We start from the raw sequence: 16,700 nt of genomic DNA, 5'->3' as shown, positions 1-16,700 counted from the left end.
CCCAAAATAATCCGGCAGGAGCAGGCTGGAGAAGGACAGAGCTAGCAGTAAGGGCTGCCTCTTTCACTTTGATTAATGCCCTTACTTGCTTACAGTCTCCTTCTGCAATCTGAGCTCATTTTATTTTCAGTCCTGTGGGTTAAAGTTAAATTGCATGACTTATGCAAAGTACATAATTCAAGTATGAACAAAGCTTGACTCTCTGTTTAAAAAAAACATAAAGTCAGGGCACTGAGTCCCCAAGGAATCCTTGGTTTATAAACATTTGGATTGGTTTGCACATTTCTTTGCTCCATTCACTGCATTAAAAACTACAGCTGGTTTCCGTTTATACCTAATATAGATATTCAACCTTTGTGGGTAAAATTTGTTATCAGGTTCGGCTATTCTAATCTTGATTTTTTTTTCCTAATCTCAATTTTTAAAAATAAAATGTTTACCAGATGTAACATTTTTGTTTAAGTTCTTAGAATTTAAAAAGTTTAAACATTTTTATGAGGTTGGTTATTACATTTGTTTGTGGGATATTCATGGAAACAACATGGTGACTTAATTTATCAATGACTAAAAATGCCTTTGGATGATATTTTAGCCTAAATTTTTAGGAAAGTCTAATGCTACTTTGAACATCTACATTTTGCCTAGATATCTGGGCAGGGACTTCTGCTTTCTACTTTGATCAGAGCTAAGTCTATAGTAGCTACCATTTATTGAAAACCTACTATGTACTCAATATTTTAGCTATATTATATTATTTAATTCTAACCCAATAATCCTGCAAGGTGGGTATTAGTTATCATCAACTTTAAGTGAGGAACTAATTGAGATTACCAGTCACACATAGCAGAGCTAGGATTCAAACCCGGTCCAATTGATTCCAAAGTCTGGGTCTTTCCACCAATCCTAAAAGGATAAAACCTCCTCCATCCACATTCTGTCCTGATGTATCAATAGGAATCTTCTGATTGTGCAGACTCCTGGTAGAGGGGAGCCCTGCTCCCTGGAGCCAGGACTACCCCTGTTTAGATGAACCAGCCTCAACTCTCCAAGCCCTGGGAATTGTGGGTACCAACTGGAGACAGTTTGGACCAGCAGGTGGAAAAGAATAAGAGAAGAGGAATTAACTAGACCATGTTGGAAAGTTAAGGATAGAAAGCAGGATAACAGTTTTGGTCAGAGATTTGTCATAATTTGGAAATGTTTTATCAGGTGAGATAAGTGGAAAAGCTTACATATCCATTTGAGCAAACTACTTCACCTAATGAAGTCCAGTCTTTTCATGGTACAGATGAGGAAACTGAGACTATGCCCAAGATCACACACTTAGTAAGTGAGTTTACCCATTTGCTGTATTAAAATTCTTCTACAAGCCTGCATTTGTGAATAAACTTGTTATCCAGTTGTTAGATTATTCTAATCTAAATTATCAAAGAGGGATTTCCCTGGTGGTCCAGTGGTTAAGACTCTGAGCTACTATTTCAGGGAGCACGGGTTTGATACCTGGTCAGGGAACTAAGATCCTGCACGCCGTGTGGCCAATAAATAAATAAATAAATAAATAAATAAATAATCAAAGAAAACTCAGTATAACAATCAAGACTGACCTGGTTCCAAGTACCATATGCTAACATATATATATGGAATCTAAAAATAAAAACTGGTCATGAAGAAACTGGGGGCAGGACGGGGATAAAGACACAGACCTACTACAGAATGGACTTGAGGACATGGGAAGGGGGAAGGGTAAGCTGGGACAAGGTGAGAGAGTGGCATGGACATATATACACTACCAAATGTAAAATCGATAGCTAGTGGGAAGCAGCCGCATAGCACAGGGAGATCAGCTCAGTGCTTTGTGACCACCTAGAGGGGTGGGATAGGGAGGGTGGGAGGGAGACGCAAGAGGGAGGGGATATGGGGATATATGTATACATATAGCTGATTCACTTTGTTATACAGCAGAAACTAACACACCATTGTAAAGCAATTATACTCCAATAAAGATGTTAAAAAAATAAATTAAAAAAAAAAAAAAAGACTGACCTGGTTTCTACTCACAGATAGATTTCTGTCCTGAACAGACAACTTAAGTCCGTATGATGAGTTCCTTCCCCAACATATTTTAAAAATGGACTTTTGAAAAGCCTAACTTTTGAGTAAGAGATTTTCCAAGCTTAGTGTTTCAAATGAATCATTTTAATGATTGCCTCTCTATGTGAACATCTGTACATTCTGCCCCCATTTAAGATCCCTTCCAGCTCTGAAGGTTTGTGATTCTAAAAAATCCAGCCCCGCTTGCTTGCTTCCTAGGTTGGTTAGGCCAAGAGCTGGACTCCAAGTCTCCTGCCTCCTGGCTAGGTGACCAGATGACTGTCTCACTCATTGGCAGTAATGTTAGATGCCAGCCAGATGGCTTGTAAAGGGGGCTTTCAAATCAACTCCATCAGCTCCACCCTGCTCGGAATATGAGAGGAGGATTATCTCTCTCAGTGGTCCTGAGGCAGTAGAACAAAGGGTCGGGTGAATGGACATGCGTGAGGAGTTTGAGCTCCAGGAAGCCTGCTCCAATTCTTAGACATGAGGTTTCTCCCTTCCATCCATCAGCACTTGTGTAAGATGAGGGCAAGGAGTACACACTTGATGGCAAGGACCAGGCAGCAAGCCTTGGGGACCAAACTGAGGTTACCCTCGAGGAAAGAGTTGGAGGGAGAAGGGAAATGTGAACCATGTGGTTTTCAACCGAGAAAAAGTGGTATGTGACTTAAGGTTGCCAGGGAGACTGTGGTGGACAACATCCCACCCCAAGCTAGTTCAGCTCAGACTGTCCCGTGGGAATATCCTCAGCATGGCTCACCACCATTTTCGATGTCACTACCTCAGCTTTAGCAGCAGAATAGTCCCTGCTTTCATTTTGCAGTGCATTGGAAATGTGGCACTAATAAAGACCTTGCGTGCCCATGGAGATCAAGAGCATTCCTGCATCTCTAGTCACACGTTCATTCGCAGCCGTCACTGTTTGCCACTCCCCAGATGGAGAGCAAATGAAACAGCAGGGTCTTCTAGATCCTGAATTGGCAAAAGACATTCAGCAAGAAGGCTGAGTTTCTTCAGATTCTAGAGAGATTAGCAGGCAACTAGGTTGAAGAGGGAAGGTGGTGACGTAAATGAAAGTGGAGAAGGAAGAATTCTTACAGATGGGTAAAATCTACCCCACGTGAGAACATAATCCTCTCCTCATACCTTTCTTCATCCTGGGCAGCAAATATTCCAAGACAACCTGGGAACAAATTCATTTGCTTTCTCTTCTCTCAGATGAATGAATTTGTGGTTCGGAAAGGTCACAACCATGAACCTCTTCTCACCAGAGCAGCCTAACAAACCTCAGTGAATCTTCACTTCCGTTGGACTAAAGAGAAAAGCACAATATGTTTTTGTTGTGTTGAATTACCTGCCTTTACTCACGTCTCTGGCTGGCATCCTGTGAGATCTCTGTATCTCCCACAGCACCTAGAGCATTGCCAGGTGCAATGGAGGGGCTTATATGGGTAGGATCTTGATTAACCAACACCAAATTAGGGGTCCTTTCTCAGCTCCCACCACCACCAGTGGAATCTTCAGCTTTGTCCTTTGAAACCACTTCCTAAAATTAGAGAACTTGTTCCATGAGTTAAGGAACGGATCTGGGGACTAAAAATACCTATGGAAGTCTTTCAAGTTCTTAATCACTTGTTTACCAAGTCAGGGGGGTGGGGGGACAAGTTGTCTGGCAAGCAGACCACAGGCTTTGTTTACATCTGTCCCTCCTATAACAGGGAAAGGGGACACAGAAATAAGGGTGGCTTGACGACCACACCACTGCCTCCAAAATGTGCCTCAACGTTTCCTCGGGCTCTCAATGGCATAGCGCATCTCACAGAATTATAGGATGGGCAAGGCACTTCAGATGATGTCATCTGAACCCCTTCTTTCTTTTTCTTTTTTAAAATAAATTTCATTTATTTATTTATTTATTTTTGGCTGCGTTGGGTCTTCACTGCTGCGCGCAGGCTTCCTCTAGTAGCGGTGAGCGGGGGCTACTCTTCGTCGCGGTGCGCGGGCTTCTCATTGCAATGGCTTCTCGTTGCAGAGCACGGGCTCTAGGTGCGTGGGCTTCTGTAGTTGTGGCTTGCATGCTCTAGAGCACAGGCTCATTAGTTGTGGCGCACGGGCTTAGTTGCTCCGCGGCATGTGGGATCTTCTTCCCGGACCAGGGCTCGAACCCGTGTCCCCTGCATTGGTAGGCGGATTCTTAACCACTGCGCCATCAGGGAAGCCCCTGAACCCTTTCTCTGAGGGAGGAGAAAATCAGATTCAAAGAGATTGTGATATCTGAAGACCTCAGCAACCAGGATAAAAGCCGTATTCCTTAATTACTAGTATTCTGCTCTTTGTAATTCAACACACTGGCTCAATTTTTTTTAAAAAATCCACTTTTCACCTAAATAGGTGCCTGACAAATGGTTATAGAATAAGTGAATTAATGAATAGATTCCAGTATAGAGGGTTTATAACTTCTTTCCCAGTTCCTCTCAGAAGAAAATGTTATAGAATACTTAATTTTTTTAAAGCTCAACTAAATATAATTTTTAGCAAAATAGTAAATATTAGGCAAAATATCACCTGGGACCAAGTGTTATTTGAGAAGTATCAGAGGTGATAGGCTTGATTGCTATATTAAGTCATTCAGATTAAGTTCAGCCAGCTGAAGTAGGCTTTTGTCCTATTTGGTTTGCAAAGAAAAATCTCATGAGTTAGCATAAGCAGCTAAAAATAAGTTGCAGGTTTCATTTTCTGTTGTTCAGTATGGTTTTGAAACCAGAAGGTGCAAAACTAGGAGATTCACCAACGCCCACTGAAGAGCAACAATTCGAATAGTCCCCTTTCTGGCCCAGCAACCTGATTACAGCTCACAACCAGGCCTAAGACACGTACACCTATGTCCCTCTCACCATGGTCTCTTGAGATGGCTGCCCCTGATGAATAAGGCATGGCAGGAAATTAGGGCCTGAGGCCAGTCCTGGGGGACAGTGGCTTGTGTGTGTGTGTCTTGTCATATCCGGACAGGATGTCACATAGACATCAGTCTCATGTGCACAGCCTCAATCTTAGGTGGTGCTGGGGACCCCACCACAAAACAAGGGAATAAATAATGCTAGAGTTTCACTAAGATGAGGCCCTGAAGGTAGTGAGCACAGCAGGTACCCCTCGACCTAAATGCCCAGGGCCTTGTGCGATTCCATACTGCAAACCCAGGGGGCTCACGATAAGTTTAATTTCAAAACTGTCTTCCCAGGGCCAAGTCTGGCAAAAAAGTGTTTGACAGAGGCATAAATGCTTCAAAGGGAAGGCAGTCATCTCACACTGGAGCGTTCAGCTGCGGGCACGAGGCCCGGAGAGAGCAGAGCTGGTGAGAGAAAGCCCTCAGCGGAATGAGATTGAGAGGGGGCAGAGAAGGGTTAATCTCCTTCCATTAGAGGAGGGGGCCATTTGGTGAAGGTGAAGAGAATAATCTGTATGAAGAACAGGGAAGACATAGAGCCATTCCAGAAAAGAAATGACCGTGCAGGGGTGAGAAGGATGATTTGTCCTCGATTTTTCACCGTGAGACCATTTCTTAGATCTGAGTCTTTGAAGTTACAGTCTCAGGGTGGAGGAGGGGAGAACATTCACACTCAGTGCTGGAAGACGAGCTTTGATTGGGTCTGAGATGGGCTGACTCTGATTGACTCTGAGAAGCAGAGGGTGAGGCCAAAGCCACCAGGATGCCGCTGTAGACGCCTAACCATAAATTAGAAAGCGGCAAAATAAACAATAGGAGTTGCTCATAAAAGAGAAACCAGTGGAGTGGCTGAATCCCCCTTCCTTGGGGTGAGGAACAACCTCCTCCTTTTTTTAAACCTAAAATAAAACTTTTAAAAAGTTGCTTTTAATAATTTTTGGGGAAAGAGTTTAAGATTCACAAGAAGTTGCAAAAATAGTACAGTAACTGTATGATGTCATCTGTCTTCCCAGAATGGCATTATCTGATACTACTGTAGTACATTCTCTAAACCCAGAAAGTAATATTGGTACGACACAGGTAACTCAGGTACAGACTACTACTTCAGATTTCACCAGTTTTTACATGCATTCTGTGTGTGTGTGTGTGTGTGTGTCTGTGTGTCTAGAGCTCTATGAAATTTTGTCACATGTGGAGATTGGAGAAACCATCAACACAATCAGGATACAAAACTATTCCATCACCACAGAGAAACTCCTGTGCTACCCCACCATAGTCCCACCTTCCACCAACCCTAACCCCTGGCACTGATCTGTTCTCCAACACTGTAATTTTGTCCCTTTAAGAATGTTACATAAGTGCAATCATGCAGTCTGTAACCCTTTGGAACTGGCTTTCTTTCACCCAGCAGAATGCCCTTATGATCCGTTCATGTTGGATGGGAAGATGTGCCTTTTTACTGCTGAATAGTAATCCATGGTATGGAGGTACCACAGTTTGTTATCCACTGAAGGACACGTGGTAGGTGTCCAGTTTTAAGCTATAACAAATAAAACTGCTATGAATATTCATGTACAGGTTTTTGTGTGAACCTAAGTTTTCATTTCTCGCCTGTAAATACCCAGGAGTGGGAATGTACGGTAAGTGTATGTTTAACTTTATTAAAAACTATCAAACTGTTTTCCAGAGTGGCTGAACCATTTATACTCCCACCAGCAGTGTATGAGCAATCTGGTTTCTCTACATTCTCGCCAGCATTTGGTAACATCAGTATTTTTTATTTTAGCCATCCTGATAGATGCATAGGGGCTCCTTTTGATGGTCCCCAGTCAAGATGGCAGTCAAGTGTGGGGCCTTCAGGGCTTGAATGGCATGGCTTCAGATCTCTTTCACTGTTCCAGCTTTCCTAATACTTGTCCACACAGCAATGTGGGCTGTCTGGCATTTCGATGATGGAAAATGGGGCTCTTGATACGGGGTGAGGTTTCAGGTTTTTCTGGTTCCTCTTGACGGCAGTAGTGGGACATTGCCATCTGGGAATGCTGGGCTTCTTTGAGGCAGTACCTCTTGGCCCAGCAGGCAGACTTGATACCAGCGATACTTGCTCCCATGGGGTAATAAGAAGGCCATGATATGACAGTCAAGGGGCAGTGACGGACTTTGCCTGGGCTGGCGTCCTCCTGCAGCTTTGGCCAGAGACTGTATAAGTGCTTTTTATTCCTAAAGTTGGTAACTTATTAGCAGGATGTGTGTCTGTTCCGGCAGGGTGGTGGTGGGGCGGACATGGAGTCAGCACAGACAGGTAAGGATGGGACCACCAGTGGCACTTGTCAGATGTCACAGGCCACACTGAACAGTTCTTGCCCTTGGACCTCCTACTCTGTTGACCACTCAAGACTCTCCAGCAGCATGCGGACACTTTGTCTGGATGTCACGGAACTCTGACTTCCACCTCCTGGGAGTGAGATCTGGAGGCACTGCTGTCACCACCCCATGGACCTTCCTAGCCTAGGGATCCAGGTCCTGCCAGCAATTAGAATTCCATGTGCATAGCAGAAGGTGTCTCAGCCAAGGAAGTTGCTCAGGACACCAGGGAAATGGGCTTTGTAAAGGGCCAGCCTCATAGCGATGACTCGAGTTGGCCCAGCCATGTCTGGAAAGTCACCTTCCATCTGCTGTACCCCTGATTCAAGGGAGGCTGTGGACCTTCCCAGAATCCATACCCATCATGACCCTGACTCCACAGGTTTGGACCAGGAGGCCAAGAATCAGGAGGGCAGTGATCCTGCATGGGGACAGCCAAGAGATAATGGAGATCGTGCACAGAAGCAGGGAAGCTCTGTGATCCTAGGCAAATTCCTTCATGCTTCTGTGTGTAGGATGGGTGCAGTGAACGAAGGCGCTCCTTTGACTTTTGGCTCTTGTGCTTTACCTGGTGCATTCACAGGACATGGACGTGAACTTGGGCATGGAGGAACCTAAATGGTGATATATAGAACCTGACCGTGAACTGGGGACTGTTGGGGGCTGAGCAGTCTGTGGAGGCTGAAGCCAAAAGTCAAATGATACGATAGTGACCCTCCAGAAGTTGAGGTAGTATTGATAAAATGAGTGGAAGGGCAGCCAGATACTATCAGGTGACCAGTGGGTATGGTCTGATGGCTTTGAGCAGAGTTATACAGATAAGATGGATAGTTACACTTCCTCTTAGAAGGTGGTGAGAATTTTCAAATTTGGTTGTTGTTTGTTCACTACGTTCTCTGGTGTAACAGAGGATTTTCCAAGTTTCCATTCTTGGGTACCTCTTCTCTGGCCCATTGTCCTCGTTCGGCCAGGTGCTCCTACTTATCTGCTGTCAGAAGGCAGCCCAGCCCACAGCACCTTTCGGATATAATGAGGCAGGCGCAGACTGGGGCAGTACCTTGCCTGACCGTGAGGTTGGGTAATGAGACTCCATCCTCCAGGCTGAATGCACGGCAGCTCCCCCCGGCTCTGGCTTGGTCTTTTCAACTCACGCTGCTGCGACCTAACTTTTGCCACAGTATGAGTCTTGCCCTTGCCTGCCCCTGCACTGTTCTCTTGGCTTCTGATTCTGGACCCAACCTCATACTCAGCCCTCATGGTCTGGATCCGTGTGGCTATCCTGTGTCCTCCTTGGTCTAAGTGTTACCACCTCGGGGTTCAGGGCCCAGAGTGGTCTCATGAGGTGACCCTTGCAGGGTCTGGGCCGCCCACACATGTCCTGAGGTATGCCCTGCCTATCAGAAGGCAGATAAAAATTCCCTGGTGGAAGCAAGCGCTCACTTCAGGGGTCAGTCTTCTCTCGGCGCCTTGTCTCTACTGCTGTAACAGAGAAGAACAAACCTGACTCCATAGTGGATCTATTCCTTTAGCTCTAACCTTTGTGCTCTGTGGCCTGTGCTTAGTCATGCTGCCTCTGCACGTTCTGTAAAACAGTGTTGCCCATAGCCTGAAATATAAGTGATAGCCCATTCTCAAGGCTCTGACCTTTAAAGGTATAACACTTCTCCATTCACATAGAGATAAAAAGTTGCAGAAGAGAGAATAACATTTGTCTTGTTGGAGGTTTATAGGAACATTGTGACCAGACCTACTTGGACAGCTGCAGGACCAAAGGATTCCGACACCAAGAAGTTTGCAACGACTAGCCACACCTCCTCCCCTTTTAGTATAAAAGATGCCTGAATTCTAACTCTGGTAGGCTGGTTGTTTGGGACCCTAGTCCACCATCTTCTCAGTCTGCTGGCTTTCTGAATAAAGTCACCATCCCTTTGCCCCAACACCTCCTCTCTCGATTTACTGACCTGTCGTGTGGCGAGCTACTGCTACTACTACTGAGCTTGGACTTGGTAACACTACCCAGAGGTTGGGTGGATCCGGGCCCTTTGTTTATTCAAGTTCTAGTTCTACCTTTGCCACTAAATCTTTGGGTAACAACCATAAGTGAGTAAACTAAGCATTCTGGGGCTCAGTTACCTCATATTTACGATAAGGTTTCCTAACTCCCTAGCTGATAATCTTTCAACTATACCAAACCACGATTAAGGAGAAATTAAAATTAAAATTCAGAAGCCAAAAAGAGCCTTTAAGTTAAATTCTGGTTTAGATATATTAGCTTAGGGTTAACTATTTTCTGTCTAATAAGTGTTGCTGAAAATGAATGTTTATTGAATTGAATGCAGCATTAACGATAGTTCTCAGGCCTTAATGTGCATAAGGATTGGGAGGGTATATTAAAATGCATATTCCTAGGCCCCCTCCTCAGAGCTTTTGATGCCACTGGGGGCTAGGAGCATGCATTTTAACACGAGAAACTGAAGGGGACTTAGGTTTTGAAATAGACATTGGTAATTTTTTAGAGGCTAATTTATCAATGTGCATTAGGAACTTTAAAAATAGGTCGTTTGACCTACTGATTCAATTCTAGGAATTTTGCCTAAGGTGTCCACCAAGATTTATCTACAAGAATGTTTTTGTGTTTATAATAGCGGAACACTAGAGGCAATAAAAATGTACATAAAAAAAGAATGGATAAATTAAGATATATCCATGCAATGGAAACACAGCCATTAAAAATCAAATTTTCAAAATCATTTAGTGACTTGAAAAAATGTTTACAACATAACGTTAAGTGGGGTGAAAAAAAGCATATAAAATACCATTTCAGTAATGTTTAAAAGAAAAAAAGAATATATATGAAAAATTGAAAAGAAATACATTGACATGTTAATATTGAATTGTTGCTTGGTTGTTGGATTACTAGAGATTGTTGGTTTCTTCTTGATATTTTTCTGTATTTTCCAGATTTAGATTTTGTATAGTGACTAGTTATGGTTCTTTTTACAAATTTTTTAAAAGTAAAGAAAAGGAATTTGCCTCATGTAGAGTGAAAAGAGAAGGAAGAGTGGCCTCTTAGGAGCCCAGACCAGCCATGGCCTCGCTGCTGCAAGAGGACTTGGAAGACAGACTGAGTCCGGTACTGGGGTGAATTTTAAACTACATTCTCTTTTGCAAAGTACCTTGATATAGTCGATGCCAAGGAATTTGGGTCAATGAGAAAGTCCTTTTCACTAGATACTACTTTCCTGCTGCATTTGAAGATAACAGACTATAGGAACTGGAATGTGGAAGGGAATTCACAGTTTCCACAACATCTTTACTGCTCTTGGGTTGATCTCATGCTTGTTGCCTCTGTGTGTAATCCCCCCGGCCCCTACCCAGAACACCAAGCAGAGAGACTGCACTCTGCTTACGGGCTTCTGGACAGATGATGGGCTCTATTCCGGCTTGGGAGACGCCACCCAGGGCCAGTGCTTCTGTGGAGTGCTTTCAAACTCTCCTCTGGCCGGTGCACTGGGAGCCCCATCGAATGCCAGGAAGCATCTTTTTTTGGCAGAGAGATGGCTCAAATACCCTCCCTCATGGATCTTAGTGAGTCCCAGGTCAAATGTCTCTGAATAAGATTAGAAGCTTCGTGGTTAGGCCCCTGGCCTAGAGTCAAAGCTTTTCAAATGTCCTTGAAATTTTTACACCACGTGCTTTGGCTAGTTAGGAAGTGGTGCGGGGACTTCCCAGGTGGCGCAGTGGTTAAGAATCCGAATCTGCCTGCCAGTGCAGGGACATGGGTTTGGTCCCTGGTCCGGGAAGATCCCACATGCCACGGAGCAACTAAGCCCGTGCGCCACAGTTACTGAGCCTGAGCTCTAGAGCCTGTGAGCCACAGTTGCTGAGCCCGCGTGCCACAACTACTGAATCCCGCGCGCCTAGAGCCCGTGCTCCGCAACAAGAGAAGCCACCGCAATGAGAAGCCCACGCACCGCAATGAAGAGTAGCCCCCGCTCAGCAACGAAGACCCAACGCAGCCAAACATAAATAAATAATTTATATATATATATATGTATGTATATATATAAAGGAAGTGGTGCTAAGGATTCCAGATGAAAGTCAATTTAGAGAGACCAAAAAATAAATAAATATGATACTTACAGTATTAATAGCAATATCAAAAGCCAAACGCCAATGCTGACCATAACTATGGTACTTGTTTTCATCAACAACTTGAGCTGCCACACATTTTCCTAAGTTGCCCAAACCATTTCACATATATTACCTTACTTATTCTGACAGAATCTCAGTTTTACATTTTTTAAAAATACCATTTCGGAAGCAGGAGGAAGCTATAAAGTTCTGATGAAAACCAGAGGCTTGAGTTAAAAACAAAACCCTGAAGCCTTCAGTGTGGTGTTTTCCAACTGCGTTCTTGACAAGAAGTCAGGGGATTTCAGCATGAGAAATTACGAAGCCCCATTACCGTGAATTCTTAGCTTTGGTGTCTGTGACGTGGCCTGATTGCAAAATCCTCCAAAGGGAGTAACAGGACATTCATAATGCTGACCCAGAGCAAGAGGGGAGCTTGTACTTCTGTGCCATGAAAAGTATAAAACCTCTGGGGTTAAAAATAACAAACTGGTCCAGGCACTGCCTACGTCAGCCAGTTGTGCCCAGACCACATCTGCGTATCACAAATCAACAGGGATGACCTAAGCTCTGAAAAGACTATGAGTCCCCAGATTTGAATTCTATCCCTCATATGGAATTAAGAACGGAAAAAAAAAAATTTATGTATATAAAACTGAATCACTTTTCTATACACCAGAAACAAATCCAACACTGTAAATTAATAATACTTCAACAAAAAAAATTTAGAGGTAAAATAAAATATAAAATTATAAGTTAAGGAAGCTCAAGAAAGTCTAACTTTCCCCGTAATGTCTACTTGGATGCTTTTTTGAAAATGTCAAAGATCAAAATATTTACAAAGTGTGTATTTGTTACCGCTGCCTTGCTGGTGGGTCCGTGGTGTCACCCAGTGTGCTGTACCAATTCCCTGTGGAGGGTTCGTGCTGGTGGCAATGAAATTTTGATTTGGCGGCCGCACTCCTCTCTCTGCCATGCTAGGCAGCTAGACATTAAAAATCAGCAGGTTGACCCCAGCTAACCCCTTCTACACACACTCATTTGCCAATTCCTGCATACTTAGTGCTTTGAGGAGTCATTATCACATGGCAGTTGAAATTAACAAGCTATGACTAAGAGTCTCCCCAGTGAATGGACCCTGACTCCTTTTCCTCCTTGACCATGGCCTTTGGCCCTGCCCTTCCTGGCAGACTCCTTTAGGCTTGTACATGCAGCAACAGATCGTCCCCACTTGGCTCCAGCTTTTGAAACCTGGTACTTGTTCTCAACTTACTCCTCCTGGCTGCTCCCTTGTTACAGGCACTGTACTCTCCCATTCAAGCTGGTCTTATCTTTAGTTTACTCCACTAGCCACTAGCCCAGCCAGCTCTCTCCGCCCAGTAGACACTTCTGGGACCCACCAAACCAAGAAAATGGACTTTCAAAGGTTGAAGCACTTTTGCAATAAGTAACTTGTTCTTCTATTCCACTCCTCCTTAGCCCACTCCAGATGTGAGGGGGCTGGGTAGAGGCGAGGCAGCAGTAAGAGGAGATGAGGCCAGATGTTAGGCTCCAAGAGAGCCTGAGAGCTGTGTTAAACCAGCCAGTAGCTGGCCTTCCCACACAATGGACAATGTATATTCTTCAGGGTGTGGGTGTGAGTGCCAGAAATGTCAAGTCCAGGGGTAAAATATAATCAGAAAACGGACTGTCTAGTCAGATATTGACAACAAAACTAGAGAAGTAGGTACCAGGCAGCTCAGGCAAGGACTGGAGTCCATTTTTATAGTGTGTGTGCTGTTGAAGTGAGCACATATAGTCCATTTTTATTGGAGGTCTTTATGATGCCTTGGGACCATCATAGAGGTACCACCATATGGTTTCTGATATTTACCAGCGAGGGGGATACTGCACTAAGACCAACAATGATGAAAAGGTTACATAAAATATCAAATTAATTCAGGGTTCTTCAGACAGGGCTTATAACCTTACCACTCATTATTTCAGTAAATGTTTTGCAACTTTTGCTGAAAAGAAAAAGCTAGAATTGTATATCAAATCCTTTGGGGAGCATTAATCTCCCCAGCCAGAGCCATTTTAGTCTGCTTTTACATGTTTCTCTAATAACTTGATTTGAAGATCCCATCTTGTCAGGAATTCCCTCCACTACCTCCCACTATTAAAAAGTATGCCAAGATCTGGAGGAGGGTAGCTTCCCAACACCCACAAGAGCAGACAGAACCATGAGTTAAAGAAACTATGAGCTTTCCTAGTGACCACTGGTGGAACAGAATTCTGTTGGACAATTCCAACAACCATGACTACACCCAGGACCAGGAAACTGAGCCAGAATGGTCCTAGACCAAGAGGACCTTTTGGGGCGGGGGGAAGGGGGAAGAATGTCCTTCGTGGTTCACTGGCCAGTGGTGGCCTGATGGCGCTCATGTAAGTGCTTAGGGTCAGAATGGACAGAGGCATCTTGAAAAATCTCACCCACTGCTCCTTGCCCACTCTTTACCTAAGAGTGTCTGTTAGAGAATTCTAAATATCTGATCACTGTTTATTTCTCCCACTGCTTCATTCTGCTGTCCTATCCTTGAGCATCTCTAAGTTCCTTATTATGCTGTACCAGAGAAGACTACCTCTTTTCTCCAGAAGCTCTCCTGAGCTGTCACTGGCAAGTGGCTGCTCCCCACCCCAGGGACTACATTTCCCAGACCTCTTTGCAGTCAGATGTGGTCATGTGACCGGCATTTTAGCCAATAGCGTATTAGTAGAAGTGTTGTGCACCACTTCTAGGCAGGGGCCATGAAAGTCTCCATGTGCACCTTTTCACACTCTGTTTTTCCTCCTCCACTGGGAAGTGGAAACAATCCCAGGTGACCTTGGAAACCACATACTGCAGAAGGTGGAGCCTCTCTCAACCCATGTCTCTGAATAAATGCATGAAAGAGAGTTGCCCCACTAACCTCTACTGTTACAAGACCAAGAAATAAACTTCTATTATGTTTGAGTCATTATACATTTTTCGGTCTATTACAGCAATTAGCCTATCTTAACTATTCCTATTACCCTCTTTGATACAGCTGTTATCATTGTGTGCAGAAGTCCCTGTGCCTTCTCCCCTTTCCTTAAACCTTACTGCAAAGCAAAAAAAATAGATTTAGTAAACTAAATTTAAGCAGCCATTAGGGACAAATGACACTCACCAAATTAATGGTCACAGCATTCAGCTCTTACAGCCAGAAGAAGAGTGGTTTAGCAGAGCCTCACTTCAAGACAACCTGATATATGAAAATAAAACAAAAAGTAAAATGTAAGACCTACAAAACAGATATATTGGTGTGCCATGGTTAATTTCCAAAGGGTGTTTTCAGTTTATAAAGAAATCTGCCACTCTTTTTCAGTAAGCAACGAGCTTCCCTATTGCATTCATAACATAAGATACATTTTAAAATACCCTCCCACCCCATCATTATAAAACTGAATTTATAAAGAACAATTCTTCTCTGCTAAGTAAGCTGTACAAAGACTAGATAATGACTCAGGAGATGTCTTTGGAAGCCAGGAGAACTGGGTATGATTTCTATGTCTGTGTGCTCTGCAGTTCTTATGTACACGTTAAAACTTTTCTCTCGGGAATTTAACTCTCTTGGGTAGAAACTTCCAGAGCTTGTAAAATTACAAGCTATGCAAAAACTTAAGATTTCTTTAGGTGAAATTAAAACAGACACCAAAGATACATTATAATCTGTCTTTGTGTTTAATATCATCCCAGATGTGATGGCACACGTAGGAATGAAAATAAGCTCTCTGTAAACAGGGCAGTGAGACAGTGGAGGTGTACACACCAGAACAGCCACAGGCAACCAGAAACACGCTGGGTAAAGGCAGCTGGTTGTGGTTGTTTTCTTACCAGAGCTGCCATCTTTTAACAGGTTAGGTGCGAAAATACCATTTGACGGCCCAGGGCACGTATTTGCCTAGAACAGGGTTTATTTTTGTGTCTGATTACTTGGTATAAGATCCAGGAAGCAAATAGTTCAGAACTGAACAAACATTCTGGCTGTCCAAAACAGAGCACTAGGGCAGAAGGAGGAAGAGGAAACAAAACAAGAGGAGTGACGGGGTGGAAGGCACGACATGGGCCATTTTCCCCAGAATTCAGCCTTAGTGTGTGTGTGTGTGTGTGTGTGTATACACAGATACACACACACACACACAGATATATATATATGTGTGTGTATATATATATATATATATATATATATATTTTTTTTTTTTTTTCGAGAGGAAACGCATTCTTGTCTGGTCCTGTGGAGAAGAAAAAGATCAGAGAGATCCCTTTGGTGCCGTATTCGGAGGGTCTCCCAGATGCAGCCCCCATTCCCTCCCTCCGGGCTGGGGCCTGCCAGGCACAGGTGTCAGGGAACAAGATGGCGCCCCACAGTGAAGGGCGCTGCGTGAGGGGGTCTGGGGGTGGCCTTCACTTACTCGGAGGCGCTGGCTCCTCTGAAACCCAGACGCTGCCAACTCCCTGGACTCAGGAGTTATAACCGCCTTCTTGCTCTGGGTTCTTCACTTCTTGTCGAGATCAGCTCCACATATCTTTCTGATGATGTCACCCATTCTGACTTCCTACATTTTGAAAGTTGATCTATAAGTAAAACCTTCCGTGAGGCTTCAAAGAAAAAAAGCAGCAGCAGAAAAGGAAAGAAAGGTGTGCTGTGGGGCGATGGAGAGGAGGAGGAGGAGAGAGGCAGTCGCCTCCTTATTTTGAGATTTGCTGCAGTCTGCGAGTGCCACTCCCCAGCCAGTTTCCTGGCTGCAGAGGGAGGCCAGTGGCCGGGCGTGGGTGACGTCAGGGCCAGGCCTGAGTCATCGCCAGTGGCCGGTCTGCCCTGCCACTCGGAAGGGGACAAAAGGAATCTTTGATGTCCAGAGGCCCTCCTCTCGGGACACTCGCCTGGACGAGCAGCAGGCCAGAACATTCCTGCCGCCTCCCCACCCCCGGCCGCCCTTCCTACTTCCGGAACCGTCCCAGGCAGATTCAGCAAGGCCTCCCCAGGGGACATCGCCCTCCTGCATGGTAGAGGCATGGCCACTTTCTGCTGAAGAAGAAGCAGGGGAGGGTATTTCTCTGGGGATTTCTCACCTCACCCTCCGGCATCCCCCCGCTTCCCTG

General features: G+C 44.4%; 1 protein-coding gene across 2 annotated transcripts in view; it reads right to left on the bottom strand.

Annotated features, from left to right (window-relative positions):
• The window catches only part of ZBTB38 (zinc finger and BTB domain containing 38), a 75,692-nt gene extending 59,397 nt beyond the window's left edge, over nt 1-16,295 (bottom strand). Inside the window, exons 1-2 of one of the 2 annotated variants that reach the window (XR_005019688.1) lie at nt 16,010-16,295; nt 14,725-14,799 (exon numbers count right to left, since the gene is read on the bottom strand). The gene's annotated coding sequence lies outside the window, so the exon portion shown is untranslated. The remainder of the gene's footprint in view (nt 1-14,724; nt 14,800-16,009) is intronic. The other variant, XM_036850312.1, reaches the window with a different exon arrangement.
• Between the last annotated feature and the right edge of the window lie 405 nt (nt 16,296-16,700).

The sequence above is a fragment of the Balaenoptera musculus genome, chromosome 4 (assembly GCF_009873245.2).
Source record: "Balaenoptera musculus isolate JJ_BM4_2016_0621 chromosome 4, mBalMus1.pri.v3, whole genome shotgun sequence".
Lineage (NCBI taxonomy): Eukaryota > Metazoa > Chordata > Mammalia > Artiodactyla > Balaenopteridae > Balaenoptera > Balaenoptera musculus.
This window is presented reverse-complemented; position numbering and strand designations above follow the sequence as displayed.